Source organism: Pseudopodoces humilis, chromosome 3 (assembly GCF_049639895.1).
Source record: "Pseudopodoces humilis isolate 2021_Gansu_Grassland_sample_001 chromosome 3, ASM4963989v1, whole genome shotgun sequence".
Lineage (NCBI taxonomy): Eukaryota > Metazoa > Chordata > Aves > Passeriformes > Paridae > Pseudopodoces > Pseudopodoces humilis.
This window is the reverse complement of record NC_142202.1, coordinates 12292865-12316807: the sequence shown is the minus strand read 5'-3', so window position 1 is coordinate 12316807 and position 23943 is coordinate 12292865. Positions and strand designations below refer to the sequence as shown.

Genomic DNA, 23943 nt, shown 5'->3' with positions numbered 1-23943 from the left:
ATTTTGGGCTTCATTCCATTCCTCTGCTGCTCCTTTTCTCTTGAGTTTCTTTCTGAGACACTAGGGGTCAGCCTCCCAAAGAAAACTAACCACTGCTCAGCTTTAAATCCATGAGGAATTGTGCCACTTGGAATTTAATGCATTCAAAAGAGGCACTGGAGATGCAGCGATCACAGAATCGTGGAATATTGTGAGTTCAAAGGAACCCTCAAAGATCATGGTCCTGCATAAGACCAGCCCCAAGAACCACATCAAGTGCCTGAGAGAATTGCCCAAACTTTCACTGGACTCTGGCAGGCTTGGTGCTGGGACCACTTCCCTCTCCTCCACAAAGAACAGAACAATGATTTGGTTTCTTCACCTGTGAAATTTAGCACTGTTGTGTTTACCAAGGAAACATAATTCATGAACAACCTGATGGCCTTCCTGGTGAAAATGGACAAATTTGGGCACAAGATGAGAGTCATCCATGTCACATACCTCAACTTTAGCTCTTTACAATGTCCCCAAAACAGGCACATATCCAAGCCTGTACTTTATACTGGATGCATAGGCAACACAGGATTGAGAACTGCTGTGAAGCAGCACTGGAACAAGTTCAGTGTGGGGTCACTGAGTGGTTCGTGTCTGCAGCACTCAGCCTGTGAGGACAGACTGAGGTTCCTGGGCTCAGCTTGAAGAGTTGGGTTTGGAGGAAGAACCATCTCTGAGAATGTTACAAAAAGCACAGAGCCAAGCCCTTCACAGCACTGTGTGGGGATGAGGAACAGCAAGCATAAATGGGAGCAGGAAAGGACACACCTGAACACAAGGAAAAACTTTACTGCCTTGGGGCAGCCAAGCGGGGACAGAGGTTGCCAAGGGAAATGCAGCCTTCATGGGCAGACATTTTTATGGTCCAAATCGATAATTCTCCGAGTAGCCTGACTTCTCTGACCAGCTGAACTTGCTTTTAGCTGGAGTTTGGAATAAAGAGCTCCTGAGGTGCCTTTTTACCTGAATGGCTTTCAGACTTTTCATTTCAGGATATGCTGTTTAAGAAGTCTGTGAAGTATGTTCCCTTTTTAATCTTTCAGCTTAGCCATGAAATTACAGTTTCCCAAACAAGGGGCACAAAAACTAGATCTCAGTTTCACTTCTTACCTTACCATTACTCTGTAACACAATCACTCCTATTTCAGGTTGAAAGGCTTTGCACAAAGGCAAAACCTTCTGAGATAGCACTGACCTGTCCTTCTCATCCCAGAGTACAGCCACGAGCACTTTAAGGTGGCAGAAGTGACTTCAGCTCAACGTGCAACAGGAGCTCTAGAGTCCACAGCAGCACTACACAAGGTACCAGGACAGGAGGTGAGGCAAAGCAATAAAACCATTAGAAAATCAATCAGCACAATATTATGGCAACTGCCAGAGGAGAACTGCTGAGACTGAAGGTGAGAAATCTTTGTTGTGACAAAGCCAGTCATTAAGGTGCCACACAGCTAAACGCAGGGGAAGGACAGCCATGCTAAACCCTGGGATCCTCACTGCCTCCTACCACCTACTAACCAGGCTCACTTTTATTTTGCTCAGGCTAGTGGAATCATGGCCTGGGGCATATCCTTTGTTTGTTTATTTGCTTTTTTTGCTGAACAGCCTTTTCATCTCCAACCATTCCCTTCTCCCTCCGTCTCCATCCGTCTCTTCCATGGCTGTGTTCAAGCTCAATTAGCTCTCCTTTCTCCATCCTTTCTCTCTAGGGAGGCACACTGCACTCCTTTAGCCATAACCACTCCCAAATGTGTCACCCCCAGCTCCTGCAGAGTTAATGATGAGCAGGGACCATGGGAAGCTGCAGGTGACATCCCACATCTCCTCTCCCAGGTCTGCAGGCACATCCTCCAGCTGCCAGAGAGCCACCAGAGCAGCTCCGTGTTAGTGACTGCTGCCCTGCATAAGGTCTGCATTTTTAGTTTCATGACTCGATGAAAATAAAGGTGGAAGAGAGACAAAAATAGCAATAAGGCTAGATGGAACTATTTTCAGGAGCTGCATGCATCTAAATTAGGACATGAGAGAAAGGATAGAGAACGGGTGAACAATTTTTTTATCCTCAAATAGCAGTAGAGAACTGCAACTTCTAGCCAAAAGTAATGAAATGCATAATGTGTTTCTATCCTCTAAATGTCACTGGAGGGATGGGGAGGGGAATCAACAAAAATCTGTTGCAGACACAGGAACACACATCACCTAAAGAATTATCAGTTGTTTTATTAGAAAACTGTATTTTTAGAAAGGCAGAAAATCTTTGGCCTTGATGGTTTGGGGTTTTTTTCTCCTTTTTAGTGCCTTCTTCCCTCATTTTACAAAACCTTATTATTTAAACTAGACATTTGGGATCTGTACTGGGGATCAGAGACATGAAAGCACAGCTTCAGTGAGGCTGAAGTTCCTGAAATCCTCTGCCAAGCTGAATGTTACCAAACCTGTCTGACACAAGGGACAAAACCAGCATAACTCTTCTCACTAAGAAATTGCTTCCACAATCAGTTCCCACACAGTAGGATCATCTAAGAAGGAAGGCTAAGAAACAGCTGTGGAAGTAGAGGGAAAGGAAGACAGGCAGGAAAGAGCTACAAAGGACACTTCCTGCATCCCTGCATAATTTAAGCTGTGTATTTATGAAACACAGCGAAGGTCTAATTATGTTAGTTTGCAATGAACACTTAAGTGCAATTAGCCACAGTTTCAAGCTGGAGGGAACAATTATTTTTATTGCTGCTAATTAACGTACAGGATGCAGTGTAAGATTATTTTTCCCTAATTCTGACAGAGCAGCCTCAGCCACTTTGTTGCTTTCCTCTTTTAATATGACAGGTTTCAGCCCTGCCTTCTCTGCTGCTCATCACAGTCCCATCCCACTTATTTTTTTGCTTTCATTAATTCTTTGGAATTTTACAGCTGGTGTAATTTATGTCCATATCATAAATACAGCAAAGCATTAAAGTATTTAAGCATTTTCTTAAGGTGTGTAGTCCCACTGACTTCAGTGGGTTAGACAGATTACAGAGCATTTCATTTCAGCAGATATTTTCCTGAAATTTGCATTTTTATTTTTTTTTTTTTTCCATTTTCACCCTCAGGCTCCTGACAATCAAGAGTTGGGACTAGGGAGTCAGGTCCAGCTTCTCAGCTTTGTTGATTTCTTGGTAACATTCCAAGACAATCTACTATATGATCATCCTGCTGGATGCTATCACCTCCTTATTCCTCTTTGTCTTTGGGGTTGAGTAGGACTGCTTCTAATTCTTGGGAAAATTGATATGAATTTGGCTGCCACATAATTCCCTACAGCTGTATTATTATAACAGAAAATTATAGCCTTTTACCAAACCCAGCACATTCTGAACACTCATAATGCAGGCAGCTCTACTCAGCACATTTCAGCTTGGCAATCCTTTCAAAAAGACAAAATTTGCATTTAAAATTGGCCTTTCCTGATTTGTGGCATAATGATAGGCCACAATGGGGGAAAGCTTGCACTCCTCTTGTATTCCATCAAGACTGGAAAAACAGAAAGTTTACATTGTCCAAAGACTATTTGTGAGAAGTACTAAAATCCACTGGAGCGGTCATAACTCAGACATAGTGCTGGTACTCTTGCAAGGCAAGAGGAGCCCTGGATTTTTAAGAATATATGCCACAGTCCCATATGTTACTCTGCTGTTCAATTCAATTAATGAAATGATACAACACCAAAAAACAGTACCTATGTAAATCCTGATGCCTCAGTAATGAGACTCTAATAATCACAGGGTGAAGGGCATTATCTTTCCATACATTTTCATCTGAAGCACCTGATACAAGCCATTATTGTTGGCTGTGGACACCAGAGCAAACGGACCACAGGGTCAATCCACTGCAATGATTCCCAGTGTCTCCTCCTCGTTTCTGCCATGCCCTCATCTGCTGCAGCTCCCAGGAGACATCAGGGTCAGAGAAAACGTTCCTCAGAGATGGTTCAGGTCACTCAGTCCAAGAACAACCTACAGGCTGACCTATGGAGTGCATTTATTTTCAAAGTAGGACCCACCACTTTACAGCCATCCATATTTCAGGACAGACAAAAAGCCTTCCTGTGAAAACCAGCTCTGTAATTCTCCCCACAGATTAAATGTCACTGTATGTGATAAACCCACAAAAATAATACCATGATGTAGCTTAATGTAAAATACAAATTTAATATTTTTATTTTCTTTCCTGCTGCATCTCCTACCTTGGCTTACACTTGTTTGGAACATTTTTTTCAAACAAGTTTCCCCACAGTACTGATAGTAATGTATAAAAAAGCTGCAAAGATCCTGAGAAGAGGCATTTGAAATCCTCCATGTCAATATGCAGGTACACTGAAATAGCTCACAGCACTCAGGCTGTTACCAGGTGGGATGTTTTAACATGACAGACATACAGCAGCTCATCTTCTCCTAAAGCAGGGAAGGGAGAGAAGGAACACCATGTTCAGTGAGCACTTTGTGACATCCCTGATTTATGTAAGACACAAGTTAATGAGAAAAAGAATATGCAGATTCCCCTCATGGAGGCCCAAGCAGCTAGTGTGATGTGCTTCTTATAGTGCTTTAAAGAAAAACAAAAAACACTAGTAACTGAAGATGCCATTGGAATTCCCGGCAGCCTCTGAATAATTTTGTGAACTCCTCCTTGACAGGAGGTAAAGAAACAATGCATACTGTGAGGGCCAAGCCTATTTCAAAGAAAGAGGCCTTTTATGTGAATTCTTTTTCCATGGATAATTCAGAAACCAGAATCTGTGTATGAAAGTCACCAGATCAATCGACCAAAAGAAATAAAATTAAATTACAAGCCATGCTGCTGTAATTCCTGAAGTGAAATGCAGCACTCTTTGCCCTCAAAGCATTAACACCAACATGCACAAAGCAGCACAAGCAGAAAGACACTTTATACTCTGTCTGAGAGTTACTGTACTGAAATACAGCTCACAGAAAACACTCTCATCCTGAAGAGAGGAATAGTCTTCCCCTCTTTTGCCACTTCAGGCTGCTGGAGGAGGCCACCAGCAGTTCCTGGGAGAAAGTACTTCTGCACAGGTACTGCGGTACTTCTATGCAGGTACCTCATCCTGCAAGGTACAAGGAATTTCCCCAGGATCTGGAACGAGTTGTTCCTGCCTTCAGCAGTCACAAGATACAGTTTCTGTTTATTGGTATGGCTTGGAATTGTACACCTGCAAAAAGCTTTTGAAAGTTTTTTTTCTGAAATGATCAGAACTTCCTCCTCCCGCCCAGTGAGTGTGAGGCTGGAATTCAGGCATTGTGAAGTTTGAGCACTCTATTTTCACAGAGGACATGGTTTGCTGATGAACAAATGCCCCATTTTGGCATTCCCATGCTGTGTCTTTATACCTTCATCTCCTCTAATTAGGCTGTAAGACCCAGCTGAAAGCTGAGCTCTAAATGAATCACACTTTCCAGGGTAAATGAGGGTTGAAAGATTCCCAGTTGCCAGTAGGAAGGCTGGAAGTTGAGCACCAGTGATGGGAATGACTGTGACCCAAGTTCTCCCAGATAATTTTGAGCCTCACTCAGATTTTAAGTTTTTCCTATTCCCCACCAGCTTTTGCAGATAATTATAAGGCCTTGTTATAGCCACAACATTTTTTTACACTGCTAATCCATAAAACCCTAAAAAGGAGGAGTAAAATATTGAATTTTTTTAAAGTGTTTAACACAAAGAACCTAGTGTGTAGTGAATTTAACAATGTCCTTCTCATTTCCCCTGATAATACATGACTAAAATTTAGCCAAAAATTTTTTTTTTTTTAGTCTTTATTAAGGAAATGTCCCTTGCCCTTCACCACAGGATTTGTAAAACTCATCCGTCTCCTCAGGACCTTACAGCTCTCCTGGATACAAAGACCTTTTAACTTGCCAGGGCAGTGAAAAATCTAAACCTTTTTCCTAGCAAATGGCCTAAATAATTCTATCCTGTAAGTTATGAAAGCCTGTCTCTCCTGATTTCATCAGTGACAACTTTAAAGTATCTGAAACATTAATAAATAAGACTTTTCTGATTTCCACACACAAGAGAGAAGACAGTAAGAACAAGATTTAAGTGTGTGTCAATAGAAGGCATCTAATTGTTTTTGAAATAACTGATTTTTTCTTGATGATAATTTCTGGCTGTGCCTTTTCTCTGAGGAGTTATACAGTACAGCAAAAGGAATCCAAATATTTTTGCTCTGGGATAATCATGCTGTAATAACAGTGGAAAGGGATTGGTTAAAACTAAGGGGAGGTAACTCATTTTAAAGTGTCCACATCTTCGAATTGCCTTAATCCAAGGCCCAGAACCATTCCTCAGGCTTACCTCCTTCAGATGCATTTTCTGCTCCCCAGGAAGATGGAACACATCTCACACAGCCACATTTTATTGGCCTTTCACATCCTCCAAGGTCAGAAAAGCCATCTCCAAGACCTAAGGCAAAATCATACAGCTCAGTTAAGAAAGAAAAAAAAAATAATAATCCAAGACACTGAAAATGTGCATTTCCATTTATCTGTTGATAAACATAGGGATATTAAAGAGGCATAGCATACAAATATTTTGTTTCAGCCATTATTAGAACTGAAATTTACAGCAGTTATTTATTTTTTTCCAAGGACTAGTGATTAGGCTACAGACCAAGTTGTCAGACTGCCAGCTTCATTTGCACCTTACTGGAATGGGTTTTTTAGAGGCTAAAAAGCTAAATTTACTACCAAATCGACAGAGCCCTGCTAAATTACAACAGCAAGGAATGCAGGACAAATCCTCAATGAATTTGATTTGGCTCAAGTCACAGAGCTGACAGGCTCTGTCTCTCAAGTCACCTTTCAGCAGGTCAGCAAACAGGTAATGACAGAGCCCAGCAGCATCCCAGCCCTCCTGTGCCAGAAGGTAAGGAGCACCGAAAGAGAAATGAGGCTGTGAAAACCTGCCAGGCCAACCTTAGGCACAAGAAATTGCGCTCAGTCTCGTGTGCTTGGCATCAAGGACGTCTTGTTACTCAATAAATCAGAAACAGCTGCTCACTCCTGATCATGTCCTCTTCACCTGCATGACCAGCAGCTGGTTTTCTCCTCCCTATCTCAGGAGCAGGCAAACTCATCCTGCCTCTTACAAAGTGATCCTAAATTCTACTGAATTAAGCATTAAATCTTACTTATCCTTACTGTGTAACTATCAGAGGGCTTCCCCCAGATGATGGTCAGCCAGGACCATCCTTCTTGATAAAGAAAGTCCTGAGAAAACTTTTTTCTTCAAACTATGATCCTTGCAGGTGTTATCAGCTAAGAGGACAATGTTAGTTAATTGTTGCAAATTGCAGCCAAAATCAGTCTGTACTGATATACTGCACTGGAATCCAGTCAGCCAAGACAGGCTTCCCAGATGTGGCTCCAGGCTTTTGGGATGTATCTGCCTACCCTGGAGAGAAAAGCACTGGATCAGCAGCTGATGTAAAGCAGTGGTGCCCTCAAGACAGCAGAAGGAGCCACATTGAACTTTCCAGCTAATGAATAATTTTCACCTAAATATTGCAGAGTTTCCCAAGGCTGTACAGTCTTCTCCACCACCTGCACCAATCCACATCAGTGTTCAGCGCAACAGACACATCTTGGCCTCCTTGGGTTTTCAGATTGACCCCAGAATGGATGGGAAGAATGTCCCAGAGCTAAATTTGGCTTAGGCCGGGGCCATCCCTGCTCAGCTCTTCTGCTGCCCATCACATGCAAATGACAAATACAGAGTGCAGCTGCCACTGGTGGCTGCACGGTCACCACAGAAGGGTTTGGAGACTGTTGCCACTCTTACCATTGCTGAGGGGAACCTTGTGGGTTTTCCCTCCTCTGATTTCAGAAAATCAGCCCTTCAGACTGCTTGGAATAACTCAGAGGACCCTGCCTGTTGTGGGGTAGGGAAGCCTGGCACAAAATGCTCTGCTGGCAGGACTCGAGAGAGCAACCTCTGATAGAAGGCAGGCTATGAAAAGCATGAGCATAAAAAGTAAACCTCCTTCAGGCAAGCTTCAGAAGAGGCCCTTCGCCTCTCAGCTCTAAAAGGAGAGCTTAATTCCACTTCTGATTGAAGACCCATGTTATGCTTTAGCAGCCAGTGATCTCTGAGCAAAATAAAAACTGATTAGAAATCAAGAGCTGGGGACTGGCTTGAAGTTAATGAAGTCAATTTATCATAGATCCTGTTACAAGTAAAAATAAGACTGTGTCTCATGAAAGTCTGGGATAATGATTTCCCTGGCCCCAGTCAGCACTTCTAGAGAGAACAGCAAAATTAGTGGTCAAGGAAATGAAAATACACAGTGATTTCTATGCAGCCCTGGGTAATATCAGTGAAATTAGTGAAATTAGCTCCAAGTATTATTTCTGCTCCTTAGGTAAATTATTTGAAACAAATGTGTGGGAAAACCCAATTTTTATATTAACTGAAAGAGGCTTGAGTGAGAATGCATTTCCAGGGATGTAAACCTGGGGAAAAAAACCCAAAAATAATTGCAAGAGAGATTAATCTATCATGATGGAACGGTAAGGGACAAGGTCTAAAGAACATAACAATTTTCATCATTAAGGATTTGCTAGAGAATGAGCTAGATCATTCACACAATAGGTTAAATACAAAAATAAAATACTAATATTGCTCTTATAGAAATTAAAGAAACCTAAGGGTCTCCAAGTCAGACAAGTGACTTGCAAGTGCCATAAAGAAATGGTTCTGCTCTTTTCACTTCCAGGTGGAAGCAGTTGTGAGCAGAGTGTGATCAGACGATGCAGGGTAGTGGAGACAAACAGGAGTGAGAAGAATCAGCTAAGTTAACTCCTTTCCATTTTCCCATCCCAACTTTTATTTTTTTTTCTCTTTATCCTCGTCCAGCCAACTCTCCCAAATAATCATCCCACACAAGTTTTCTAAGGCATGTTAGAATAAACCCATCTACTCAAATCTCAGTAGCACATCTTCAGCTGAGTTACAACTGAATGTCCTGCATCCAGTTGCTGCATTAAAGTAGAATTATTCGATTTCATAAGAAATGTCTTGAACTTCACATCTCAAAAGTGCTGCTCTATTAAAGACAGGTGTGTTCTCCAACTCCTTGAATGCATCTTGAAAAATTATACCCTCTAAGAACCAGAAAAGCATACTTAGGGCTTTTGAGATTCACACAGATGCTGAACATGGACTTGAGGCCTTGTCTTAACCAGCTCTGAGAAATTCCTTGGTTTCAAGCACCAACCACAGCAAATAGCACAGAATAAAAGTCAAACACTGCATGCAAAGGAGCTGACATCACAGCTGAGCAGAATAATGCAGGTTCCCCGTGCTGTGGGGGAAGTGAGCAAGAACTGCATTGACATAACTTCTCCTGATTTCACTCTGTATTGTTTCCAGCTGCTAACAGGTAGTACCAGCAGTGGTGATGGGAAAGCAACACCTTTGGGAGATGGAAACAAAATTAAGGGACTGAAGGGGAAGTCAGATCTTGCTGCTTATTTTACCCCTGCTCTTGCCATATCACATGCTGCTTCTTTCGTTCTGACATGACATTACCCACCAGAAAGCAGGTGGCTGAAAGATCCAGTAAGCATTTTAGGGAAAGGAGCCCAGCACAGCCAATGACAGAGGTAAAACCAGCAGGTGACTGGGAGCTCTCCATTCTGTATAGAAGAGTCTCTTCACAGGAGAGAGCTCTGACGTGAAGACGACTCAGAAAAAGGGGAGGGAATGGTACTTCCACAGTTTATAGTACCCTATAAAAGGCAGGTAACTGATATATTTTTAGAGTTTAAAGGTGGATTGGAAAATAAAAGTTTTTTTTCTTTTCCTTTTTTTTTAAACCATACAGAAAGCAAACTTTACTGAACAAAGACATTAGGACTGCAGTTCAAAATCATTGCATTTGCTCATCCTCCTGCATCCAGCACTGTGGTTAAAGGTTCCTGCTTTCCACAGCTCCAGCCCAATGCTAATTCTGCTGCAACAGTGTCTGGCATCAGCAATCAATTTTCTACCCTTCATTCTCTCACTACCTGTTCCTGTATCTTCCCTTTCTTTGCTTGTGGTCCTGGACTGTGCTTCCTGCACTGAGGCACCCTTTCTGAGACCCATCACAGATCACTTTTTGCCACAGACAACCCACATTAATATTCCTCTCCCATGACCCTTCTGGAAAGAATTACTGATTTTGGTTCATCAGCATTTTAAGAGTTTTGTATCTAGCCTCTGTCTCCAACAACTGCATCGTTGTCTCTGAAAGTATCCCTTTCCATATTCCTCAACCTTCCTTTTCTGTCACATATCAGCCTTTTTTTAAAGCCCCCAAAACACTTCTAGCCCATATCTCATACTAAAGTAGCTGCTATAAATCTATGTATCTATAAATAGAGACAACATGTGAAAGAAACCACACTGCCACAAGTTTATTCCCGTTTTGCTGTGGGATAAATAATCATTCTAGCACCATATGCAGCACTAGGGATCTAATTTCCAAGTCAGAAAGATTCCAATTTAGGACTGTAAGAATATGGAATATGCAGTGATTCTGCAGAATTGCAGCCTTGAGCTGCTTCCTGCAGATCGCGCAGAATTGCTAATATCCAATGTCATTTGCTGGAAGTGTGTGGCAGCTCAAGCATGGCCCATCTGTAATTATAAAGCTTGTCCTGTCAGGGAGAAGAACGTTTGATACACACATCACTATCCCCTCTTACAAAAATTACCCTCTATTTATCCATGAATGAAATGGGAATTTTGCCTCAGCTGAGAGTGCCCAGTTCAGAGGCCATGAAGGACCTCCAATCTCTGTCTCAGTGGAAGCACATCCTTCAGACCATGCTCTATCTGCCTGTAAAAACAGGCTCTTACCTGTGCAGTGCTTCAGTTGAACTTCCAGTATCAGTGTGTGGCTCTACCATAGGGAATAAATGCCTAATAATTCCTTCTCTCTGTCTAGAGCAAAGATCTCAGCTCAGTCGTACAATGGAAAACCGTGGGCAGCAAAACACCACAGATCTATTACAAATAGATACAATTCTCTGGATTACAGTCAGTAAATTCCCTTCTACAGGGTGGAAGGTTATCTCCTAGGAAATTTTTATAACCAGATTATCAACATATCCAAGCACACAGGTTTATTGTGCTAAAGGGCCAGCTGCCACAACCATCCTGGCTGTGCTCCTTTATAAAGACACTGCGAAAATATTCCCAGTGTCTCCATATCTGCACTCCTAATATAAAATATTTACCAGGGGAAGATTCTTTGGACACTTTTTCAATTGCCAAAAGCTTGTTTGGTGCATCTCTAGGTAAGTGATTATTCAGGTTAAGAGTCCTTTATGTGGGACTAGGTCATCACCATAAGTCACCAAAATAGCAGCACTCCACAGGAATAAGAGCTAAAAAAGATCAAAGTTTGGACTTTTCAGAGCACACAATTCTCAGCTTTTAACTCCAGATATGACTCATTACCAGAAAAGCTGAAATGAGGGAAATCATGTCCTCTCTGAGCATACCTTGTGCCCAGTGTCCAGGCTTTTGAGCCATCTGTAAGGATGCAGCACACATAACACCCAAGTGTTCATAAGATCCTTCCTCCACAGAAGCACATTGCCACCCTCAGCATGAGAAGAAAAGTGTTTCTGAGAAAAGACAGAAGAATGGAGAGTTAAACCAAGGGGATATCAACAGACCACCAACTCCAACGAGATGGATGCTAAATGTCTTGCATTTCACATAAACAGGAAGGGAATAGTAACCAGTGTAAAGGATCCAGGGAGAGACTTAAAGATATCCCCAGAGTAATGGACAGAGAATTTTACTCTGACATTTCAGGTTTTGATAGTATGAACATTGTTTGCCTCTCCACATCAAAACACACATTTTTGAACCAACAGCTCTAACCAAGATCTAGATGCACAGCCCCACACCTGCCCTTCAGAATTTTCCCAACTGGTCAGGAGATCCTCTGGCCGCACTCCAATTGTTATTACATCCAGGGCTTCCAAAGGAAATTTCCACTTGTGCTCCCAACGCATCTCTGGCACAGATTAAAGCCTGAACAGCTGTTCAGCAGTTCTGAATATAACAAGAGAATATACTGGTTGAAAACTTCATGTTATTTTGTTCCTAAAGACAAGCACAGAGCAGGGCACTGCATCATTCTTTGCACACAGAATCCCAGGGCATTCACAGCAGAGGCCATTCACATGAGAAACTGCAGCTCAGAGGAGATGAGGGCCAGGAAGAACAGCTCAACCAAGCTTTATCCCCCCTCCTTAGCACATGAAAAAATATTTTATCACATCTGCCTGTTAACAAAAACACAGTTAATACCTATTTCTTTGTTTCTTTGATATGAACTAGAGAAATGAAAGGCCTGTTGTGCCAAGCATTCTCACACTTCTGTGCCTCCTGTATTTCTTTTTGAGATGTGCTGGTTCATTTGCTAATTCTAAAGGCTGTCAAGGGTTCCTAAGTGATGGATAAAGATGTTTTCCCCTTTGACAGAAGGACGCTTCCATTGGAGCACCATTATTCTCTAAAGGCATTTGTGGTTGTGGGGCCTTTATTATCAGCATAAAGATCCAAGTTGCAAAGATTGCATTTGGGATACTAAACCCTCCCTCTTATGTCTTTACTAATTTCAACCAATAATAGTATAGTAAAAGAGTATAAGAGGATAATAAAAAGACAAGCACATGTACTGTGAAATGAAGCAGAGAAAAGCTCAGAAAGGACTCACCAGATTTTCATTTGACCTTCAAGATGGCTATAAAATATGGAATAAAAGGGGTGTATGTTCTGTACATCACATTTTAACAGCTCATTTTAAAGACCTCAAATGAAACAGTGTGCCCTGTGACACAGGCTCCAGTGCACAAGAGACAGAATTAAAAACAGATCAGCAAGTCTGAATATTATCTAGACATACAAACCTGACACTTCTTCATACAAGCAGTCAAAATCTGACAAAATTAGCTTAAAAAAAATCCAACTCGTGACTATAGGCTGGAAGTTCCTATCGTCCCCACGCCCCAGCTAGAAAGTGTGATTGTACTTTAACCTATTCATTCAAAGTTTCCCAGTTTATCTCAGTCCAATTTTGTATCTATTGATTATTTATTGTTCTTTTTTACCTGTTGCCACTGCAATTTTTAGTAAACTGTCATATTTTTTTAATTTTAATTAATTCATCTTTGTTTATCCTTATGGGTGGAAAGGGATTGATTAAAACTAAGGGGAGGTGACTGATTTCAGAGTGTAGTCCTTAAATTGTCTTAAACCAAGACACTTGCCTTCTATATACATGTAATATAACTGCTTTCAAAATATAACCACCAGCAGTAAGCTGAGAGAACTGTTCCAGGACCAAATCATTTTTCTTGACATCAAAATTCTGCATACACAAGTGTGCTATTCCAAGCTTCTCATTTTTCAGCTAACTGACCTTTTTATTTTGCCATTGGGTTGACTCTCCCTCCCCTTCTTTCTTCCTTTTTGTTTTACCCCACCCCTGAGCATCCTGGATCCAAATCCCCACCACCAGCACCATTTTCCATGTAGATATTCACCTTCCGCCTGTTTGCTATTCATTAGCAGCATACAGAGCTGTGCCTTTTGACTTCTAAGTTTTGGTGGTTTTATTTTTTAAAGCTCTGTTTTGTGAAACACAGTCTGAAGTGAAAAGGATTCATCATAGTCATCATTATTCCACATTTATCTACAGTGAACTATCTTTCTCATCTATTATGCTTTAAATGATCTAAAGCCTCGTATCTGCTGTGTTCCTCTTCATTACCTGCTGTTCCTGTCTCATCCATTTCTTACCAGCACTGTCTTTGTTCTCCTTCTTTCATTCTCTGAGCCACATGTCAGTGCTGCTCACCATGATCAAGAGGTTCACAATGAGGAGCCACACAAATGATTTCCTAAGTGTGATGAGGATCACAAAACCAGATTTTATTCTGCACATTTGGATATTGTTGTTATTCAAACTGAAGTCATCACCCTGGCTGCCCCCTTACCTTCCAAGTTTTTCTCCAAAACCACTCAGAAAACACTGCTAGACTATAAGTAATGATTGAAACTTGACTTCCATCCATCCCCACCATCATCTTTCACCTCCATATTTACTGCTACACACACTTGAATTTGTGACTTTCTATTTCACACTTTGCATAGCAGACACCCATTAGACTGATACACATTTCTCCATAGCCCTGACATCATCTGTTAGCAGAGGCTGAATTACCCTTCTCACACATTTTTTAGCCTTTTAGAAGATGCTGCATAAACTGCATTCTTAGACAGCATTCAGTAAAGTTATTGCTGGGGGAAGTGACTGAACTAATCAAGCTAAGCTCCAAGAATTCCTGCTATTTCTTAGCAAGGACTGCATGCAGCTGATCAGTCATCACCTAGCTACAGGTGCCTTTTAGACACCAAAGCCAACCTGCCTATCAACAACTCTGCAAAAGGAATTTCTACCTCAGGGTGTTGCAACTCAGATGGAGAGATTTTGGTTCTCCCTTTCTACTTTTGTGCACAGCTGTGGATGAAATATATGTGTGAAATACAGCCCAACCCACAAGAGGAAAAGCATCAAAAATATGGCATAGGAAACTCTGTCCTAGACAAAAAAAAAAAAAAAAACAGCATTTCACTGCCTGTAATACTGGCTTCAGAGTCCATTGTTCCCATTCAGTCATACACAAGAGACAAAAGTATTTTTAATACAGCAAACAGAGACCAATGCTGGCTGTTCACACTGCCAGGGAAAGATGCAGCCTGGCTATTATTCCATCTGGATTTGGCAAACTGGAAAGTTTATCTTTGTTTCTTACCTGCCTTTGTGTTTTTCACTCTCTGTAGTTTATGACTTCTGAATATTTCTGAAAATGTAATGCCAGTGACATCAAGAGAGTCCTAATGTCTTATAAAAACCAGAATTATTGTGCTTGAAGAAATTTTCCTGCCCACTGAGCATCAGTTCAGCTGACTGAAATGAAGACTTCTGGGCCCAGTCCTACCTTGCACCCAGCCTTCCCAATGTTTGCCAGGCAGGTGAAACACTCCCACTGGTGTGACCAGACAACATTGTTCCAAAGGCCTTTTGCTTTAGGATTGCATGTGGTGACTTCAGCACAATTTCCTTTGAAAATCCTCTAGAACTTGTATGGAAATCTGCTTGCTGTCTTGTTTTGGTTTTACTGGGAAGAGGGTGAGCACAGAGGGCAGAAATGACAGCCTCGTATTCACTGCAGAGCTACTGCAGACAAGTACTGGGGATTGCTGGAATCAGGAAGGGTTTTACTCAAACCAGTCTCACCTTAAAGTTCACGAGGACAAAAACTGGAGATAAGTTTGAATAACAAGCTGAAATGACCCAGATAAGTGGAAGAGATGACATTTTTTCTCTCTCCTTTGGAAATTCATAGGACCAATAAGGAATCAATGGAAGTGGGGTGTTAAGACAAATCATGCACTGTTCTATAAAATCCAAAACAATACAAAAGATAGGGATTTGTTCTTTAGATGGCTTGAGGATTTCTCAGTTGGAGCTGTTTTTTCTCAAACAGAAAAGGTTGGATGGTTTTAGTTGTTGGGTTGTTTTTAAAGTATTATTAAGCAAGAGAGATTGGCACATATGAGACTAAATTAGATTAGAGAAGCTTCTCTAAGCATCTCTTGTCCCGTTTTTAAGGTTACAACCAAAAATTGCCATGACTTTATCTTAAAGGACATTTTATCAGTTTGGTATTTTGCCTCTGTCCAATTGGGCCTGAATTCAGCCTAGCTCCTCTAGCTGTAAAAATGCATTCAGAGAAAAACATACATAGCAGCTCTCACGCAGTTTCCCAATCACTTTTCTTATCCTTCAAAATTTTCTACTCATTTTTAACTGCACTTCCATAACTGTCAGTGGATCTACTTTAACATTTCCTACTTGAAGAAACTTCTTACCATAAAGTCAGTGCAAGGAACCTGCTATGGAAATGGAAAGAAAAAAAGGGTTTTCTCCTCTTAGAGAATGTAAGGATTTCTTTTGGGGTGCTTTTTGTTTGTTTGTTTGGGGTTGTTTTTTGTGGTTTTTTTGGGGTTTTGGGGTTTTTTGTTTTGGTTTTTCTTTTTGGAGGTGGTCAGACTCAGGAACAGCTGTCCAAGAGATCTTTTAGATTCTCCATGTGTTTTGCTGCTTGAAACTAAGACTCAGAAAAATTGTATTCAGCATAAAGAGTCAGATCTCTCGAATGTGTAACAGCACAGCTCTGTGGGGGTGGAGTCTCTGGATCTGTAGATTTAACAGCATGAGCTCTCCCCTGTGCAGGCTCACATCAGAGGTAATAAATAAAGACTTGCTGACTTTAATACCTTTTGTTCCTCTAAGAATCCATAAAGAATATCTGTAGCAATATTTTATCTCAGAATTCACCTCTGACTAGACTTGCTTGGTTTACTGCAGGAGTACCTCTATAGGCATTTTTCCTGTTGGACAGCATGTTGGCAGGTGAGGGCTCTCTGAGGACAAACCTCAGTGCTCAAAGTTTCTGAGTAACAATGATACTAAAAATTATCTCCCCCCAAGTTTTCAGCTGCTTTCATAGATGTTAATTAACCATGTCATGTAAGCTTCCTTTGACTTAACAAGAAAGCAAAAAAGCACAATATGCAAGGAGTAATTTCAACAAAGGGCTAGGAATATAAGGAAAGACCATCTCCCACATAAGAAGAGAGCTGAGAGTGGTCAGCCTGGAGAAGAGGGAAGCAGGCTCCTAGTGATGTAAAGTGACAGGACAAGACAAAAGGGACACAAATTAAGACTTGAAATTCCACCTAAAATCATGAATCAGCTTTTTTATTGTGAGTGGTCAAGCACTGGAGCAGGTTGCCTAGAGATGCTGTGGAATCTTCTTCCTCAGAGATACTGAGGGCAAAATAAAAATTTAAAAAATCTTTGTGTGACAGCATATGTCACACATATGTGGTTGTGTGACCAACCAGATCAAACCCAGTTTTAGATACCTGTGTTGAAAGAGTAATCTCACTTGCACTGTAGTGTGCAAAGAAGGACAAAAAATCCTCGCCTATCAGAAACTGTCCATGATAATTCATCCCCTTATTTTAGTTTTACATTTCACCTCTCCTCCCTCAGGATCAGTTCTAGGATGAAGCAACTTGACAGAGCCAAACAGCGATTTTACTGTGTATTTTTTCACTGTCTGCATCAATGTGTTGTCTGGAGAAGGCTCAATGCCTGCAAATTAGATTGAGAGGGACAGGAGAAGCAATGTAGCATTTTATAGCCTGTAATTAATGAGTCACTCAGCTTGTAGACAAACATTTTGAATACTGATTGCAGCAGACATCATTCCTCCAGCCATCATTTACACCAGCAACAGTATGACAGCAGCAAGAGCTCTGCAATCCCCAAAGCCTGAACTCACAACCTTGCCAAGTCAACTTACAGCTTCTGGAGAGAGAAAAAGAGTTAAAGGGCTCAGCAGAAAGGGATATTGAGGGTTCACCTTAGGCAAATTAATTGTTTAAATAGGACACCAAGATTATTCCAAATGATTAAAATACCCCACATTAGAGCTGCTCTCTGTCTTTCATTGCCAGGCCAGATCTGAAGGGCCTGATTCAACATGAAACAAAAATTTTGTCTGCTAGCAAGCAGTGCTCAGATCCATACAGAGCCATTTTCAGCTGTATCTTTTTCCCTATAAGCACTTCTGTTCTTGATTTACACACAGAATGTGACACAGGAGGGGAGTCTGATGTGGTTTAGAAGCAGCCTTGATCTGAGGCAGGAGACAGGCACTTGTTTATAATGTTTTAATACCAAGGAGCTGTTTTCCTCCAGGGTGACATTTCACTGCTCACCCTCCTTCCTCCCTGCCACCTTTCAGGAAGCCTCTGCTGGTAGAAATGTGACAAACATTTGGTTGTCACCACGGGGGTGTGCTGCACTAATCACCTAATGACAAATTATGCCATTAATATGTAATGGTTAGCACTCCCTTGCAGAAGCTCCATCATCTCCACAAAGCTCTCCAGGGCCATTTCCCTGCAAGGTGAGAAATCTCATGTGCTTTACAGGCAGCACAAGCACACATGTTCTTTAGCACCTGTTTGAAAGATATCTTATTTGACTGTTTGGTTTTTTTAAATGCCAGGTGTTGTGAGAAAGCCATAGGCTTGTTTTACAGAGCACACCTTTTCAAAGTCCCCTGTCCTGATGTATGCAAGGGTGTAAACATTTCTCATGGCAATTAAAAATGATGTCTTACTTGTCTGGTTGACCACTTACCTCTTACCTGAATTACCCACTTCATTAGGTGGAATTAGTGCTGATCTGCTCAGGCATGACACCCACTGAGGGCTCAGCATGAAATGCTGATGTCCGGGTGAAGTGTGACCTAAACTTATTACATCTTAAGATGTAGCTGTCCTGTTGTTTCTCCACTTTTAATTAAAAATTGACTTTTCCAGTGATTTTACATTAGTAACAGATGAGGATGAAATTACCTCTCGTACCTAACACTGCAGCAGGGTGGAGAAATGGGCTCACATTAATCCTGTGCACACGCCTGTTAACAGCCCTCCACACCATGATAGTGAACAAGGTGACAGCATCAGCCATGGGGAGGCAAGAAGTGAGGGTTCAATTAAACAAACAAAAGCCCAAGCAATTAGATTTCTAGACAGGTGCTGGTATATTTGAAACCCAAAGGAATACACATGCAAAACTAACAATAGCATGTTACCCCACTTTTAATCACAAGTCTCATGATATTTTGTGTCTTTGAGGTCTATTATCATCAAATCTCACTTTTCTCACTCTCTCTTTTTGGTTTTTTTTTAATTAGCTTTTTAAACCTCATTGTGGAGTCAAAGGTAAAACTTAAAATTAACTTTTTATAAGATAGTTTTGGGGAAAAAGCAAAAACACCACAGCACATGTATTGATTTTTAAGCTAGTCCTGCAATTTGGAAAGGCCTGAGGTTGGCAGTACCATGCTGATATTGAGGCAATCTGTTTGGTTTCCTTTATTACTCTTTTGGGAGAGGCAAGCAGACCAGGGTTAGATCTTGCATTGACCTATTGAATAGACATTCTCACACTTTATGCCCAGAAGCAGCATTCCTCTTGGACAATAAGAATTTTTGGCAGCCCAAAATGTCTCCTAAACAGTAAAAATTTTGTTCTAGTTTATACTACTGCTTCCCTCATCTGCCTTTAGTGGAACAGAATACAATTACACAATTTATTGCAGGAATATCACATTACACATGCACATTACCTACACTGAATAACCTGGCTATGAAAACCTGATGTCAACACATTATCAGCTCTTTCAAAGAATTATGCAACAGAGGGAAATAGAGAAGGAAAGAGTCCAATACCCAAGCTTCCAAATGATCAGTTGTCTCTGATAATGCTGCAGATAAAAAAGAAAAAAATAGAAAACAGGCAGGTGAGACATCATAGCTTTGAGTGAGCAGCTTTTTTGGATATGCTCTTAAAAACAATCTTGCAACAGTAAAAAAGAACATTCCAAAATAAATCTATCCGTGGTGTGATGGGTGCCAAAATTAGCAAAGAATACGGTTCAAAAATCCGTGAGATCAGTTTTAAATAAGTGCGAGGAATTATCTCAGAGCTCCTACATTACACACATGCATGTTTTACATCTTTGTCTGCAATGATAAGCACTAGGAAACTATCATTTTGAAAATGCCTAGAAGATTTTGCAGGGTTTTTTTAAATTATTATTTCAGTTTTAAGAAAGGATAGAGGCACAAATACTAAGACACGTGGTATAATTACAGTATGGATAAGAGTGGGCAGATTTGCTTTGCTATCTGTGCATGTGCCACTATCTCTCTAATTAAACAGATCAGAATTCCAAGAGGCCTGTATTTCTGGAGTCCAGCCACTGGCAAACACCAGACACGGCTTTGCTCCAGCTGTGCCTGCTCAGTACCAATATCACTCACACAGCCCCGATGTCACAGCTGTGAAAGCCCTGCAGAGAGGCAGCGGTGGCAGTGTCACCTCAGGCAGCAGCACACAAGTGCGAGCCCTTCTGGGAGCATTAGTAACACAAGGGAGGCAGAGCACAAGCCTTGGCAGAGCCTCGTGTGTGCATCAGCTGAGGCGCCCAGGACGCACAAGTTAAATACGACTGCAGGAGCCGACAGCCTGCACGGATTCCTGGTGCCCTTTCCCATCACCCTCAAGGGCTTCATGAATAAAGACAGGCTCCACTAACACTCTCCATCTGTTTTTTTCCCTCCAACATCATCGTACATGCACTCTTAATAAACTTCCTTATCTCTTTTGGTAGCAGTGACCTGAAAGACTAAACAAGCCAAAGTCTGAGTAATTTAATCATATCCAAACAAATAGCTGAGAAAGATGATAAGGGAATGCCTAGCTGACAGTGGTGGATGAACTAAAACTTATCTTTAGCTGACAATGTGGTCAGTGTGTGATGCCAGCACCACTTAAATTGCATCAGGTAAACAACAAGTTACCTTGACATTTCTCACTGTCATTTGGTGATTTCAAGTTAAATGTCTGCAGCAATGAGAGACCAAAAAAAAAGAAAAATAAAAGAGGAAAACATTTAAACGTGTTATGGCTTTGTACTATGAGGTTCAGGTTTTGAAAAACCAATGGATTTTAGTATTGCATTAAATGTAAAGTCCTAAGCCTTTTCCATTTTGGTTTTGGGGCTTGTGAATAATTTCTATTTGACCCTCATGCTACGTGTACTTCAAGAAAATTAAGAGATGCTATGCTTTTCTAGAGTTACCACCCTGAGGCATATCTCTTTGATAGTCTTATTTACTTAGCTGCTCAGATTTCACAAATCCTTCTAAAATTAATGCAGCCTAAAAGTGTTTGGTGTCACTGAGCACTAATCACTGAGCAGCTGAGGCTCATACTTCAGAGTTCTGCCTCTGTGCCAAAATCAAGCTGTCACCTTGATGTCATTGTTGTGCCAGCAAAGCCTTCTTAATGTGTAAAGCATCTACATGAAGAAAAAGGATATTCCACTTTTTGTTTAAAAATGCTGTATTCTTAACTCTACCATCTGACATGGCCTGGCTAAGGCTCAAGCTAAATTGCAGGTAGAGGTACTTACAAAACTAATATGGCATGCACCCTTTTATTGACGTGAAGAAATTCCAGTTCAAATCATGGAGAATCTGTCTGTAAAGGATTTTTGAGACTTGCTTCTCCACTTCTTTATCGACTCAGGATATCCTGATCTTTACTTGTTCTCTCAGCCACCTTTTATTAAAAACACCAATGACTTTTAACTCTCTGAAAGCTAGAGGAGGGTTTTAAAAACACATCAGTTACTTAGAAGTGTCACTTTGGCAGCTTTGAATAAAAAAATATGTCCTAGAAAGGAAGAAGGGAATTATTAGAAAATACATGAGGACTTCTAAGACAAGCAAGCAATAAATTCTCAACAGCAGCAGAGAATTCAAAGCAAGTAGAAGAGCAAAATAAACCCTCTAGGGATAGAAATGTGGTTTATAAATTCTAGAAAGAACACTGGACTTTCCAGGTAGCACTGGGGAACTGCTGGAATTAAGAGAGAAAATTCCTTGAAAGCACAGTAGGGAATTCCCTGAAAGCAGAGAGAAATTCCCAGGTATGAGACTGAATTTATCAGAAAGGGGAGTCTTCCCATAAGGCAAGGGGGAGTTATTAACAAAGTGACAGAAAGCAACCAGTGGATTTCCTGCAAAGATATGGTGGGAATCTGGAAAGACAAACAAGGAATTGCCAGAAAGAAAATCAATTTCCTCAAAAGGGACCATCCCTGGAAAAGCAAGGACAAACCACTAGAAAGGAAATAAGGAATTTCTACAATGCAGATTAGGAACTCCTCCTAGACACTTGAGAGGACTTCCTTATATGCAGGCAGTCCTAGAAAGCAATGAGGAATTGCTGGAAAGCAGAGCAGTTCACAAGCAGCAGGTTGAGAACATTGCTAGGAAATGGATAGGGAAAGAAAACATGGGGGTTTCCCAGAGACACGGGGGGAAGCACAATCAATCTGGAAAGCTCCTGGGGTGGGATGTTTTAGAGATTAAACTGGTGTGATCTTAGAAAATGTGGACAGTTATTACAGATGCATCCCAGGAATCCTACACAACGTAAAATATTCCCAGAAAGCATTAAGGAGCAGTGCTAAAAAGCAGAATTTCTAGAAAGCGAAATTCCTACAAATTGTGGAAAATCCTGACAAATCCAAGAGCAGGGGGAGAAGCCTGGAAAGCAAAACCAGATGGAGTCCTAGAATGCTTTAAAGGGTGAGCCCTAAAAACCCCCATAAGGCTCCTAGAAAGCAAATAGGGAGGACTTGTAGAATGGAGAGGGTTGTGGTCCTAAAAAGTTTAAAATAAGGGAAAGCTTCCTGTCATGCATTATGAAAGAAAACATTAAAAGAAAGTATTATGATGAAACCATCCTCGATTTTGAAGAAGCAACATTCCAGACTCAGGACAGGACATTTTCCACACAATATGTGCCTCTCAGCTGCAGGCATGCCACAGAGACACTTCTGAAGAAAGCATTTCAAAAAAGAATCAACAGAAAAACATCTCCAGCTAAATCCCTAAATCTTTGAACTGTAAAAATCACTGAGCCTTGGAGAAGTCAAGAGTTGCACAAAGTTCAGAACTTGAATCCAGCTCAAAAGATGAAAAGGAAGTAAAGCATAGCAGACTTTGAGAAGTTCACCACAGGACATTTTACCTGCACCAATAATTTCCTCTCGAACAATTGTGTGGGCTTATCTCCAGACAATGGCAGTGCACGTGTGTAAACTCCAGGGAAATTGAAAAGAACTGACTTTTATAGGAAAGTCAGAATTTATACACAGAGAGTTACCATGTTATCTTGGCAGACTTATCTGTGCGCCTGTGGGGGATTACTCAGCAGCCCTCTGTGTTACCATGTGGGGTGATTTCTTCTTAGAGACTTATTCCTCTATTAATATGTATATTTTATGTAAACTACTACTCCAAGCTGCAACAGAGAAAAGCAGCTACTGCCACTTTTATCTTTAAATGGAAAACAGATAAGAGAAAAATATGTGGTTCCACACTGTCTGGGGGAAAGTTATTAATCAGGTTTTTAGTTCCCTGAGCCACAAGCTAAACCTTTGCTGGAAATATGGCAATGTCTGAAATTGCCAAAGTATCACAAGGGTTTGGTGTTGGTCTAGTAGGCTGATTCACCCCTCCATGGATAGCAATTACAGATTTGCCACAAAACCTCCAGGAAAGCAGGATGAAGTGCCTATTTTCTGTTTCATTACCTGCCTTTGCTTCTATTTACATAGTGGCTAACTTCTGCAAAGGAATAACCTCTTGTGAGCCAGGATTTGACTCTCCCATCTTCCCCCTCCCCCACACACTTATCTTTTATGTCAGGAATTACTAGATTGCTTCATATTCTAGGGAGACTCCATATAAATGCCATATGTTTATTCATGACCGTACCTTATCAATCTTTCAGACATGGTGACAGACTGACAAGGCAAAACCAGACATTTTGGAGCCCACCTGAATGCTCCTGCCTCAGGTGGCACATAGGGAATGGGTCACAGCCTTTGCTAGCAGGAGAACATCAGCCATAGAAACCTCCAAAACTGCCTCATTTTTATTCCCATCTTAGGTGTGAGACACTGGAAAGCAAAATGGCTTGCAAACAAGGATAGTTTCTGGTGGGATTTAGCAAATAGATGCAGTATCACAGCATAGCATCTTTTTAACCACAGCAGTTTGGTAAATGCAGGTACCATAACTTAAAGTGAGGTTGGTGAATGTGAAACAACCGAGGCTACC

The 23943-nt window shown here is 41.1% G+C and overlaps 1 long non-coding RNA gene across 2 annotated transcripts; it reads right to left on the bottom strand.

The window, feature by feature from the left end:
* Positions 1–2618: 2618 nt before the first annotated feature.
* Positions 2619–7015, bottom strand: LOC148184579 (uncharacterized). 2 transcript variants are annotated; one of them, XR_015772204.1, is made up of 3 exons: positions 6888–7015; positions 6385–6492; positions 2619–4037 (listed from the first exon to the last, which is right to left on the bottom strand). It is a non-coding gene; the product is annotated as an uncharacterized LOC148184579 (long non-coding RNA). The 2 variants fall into 2 exon arrangements; XR_015772205.1 differs by lacking the exon at positions 2619–4037 and adding an exon at positions 4051–4463.
* Positions 7016–23943: the final 16928 nt, after the last annotated feature.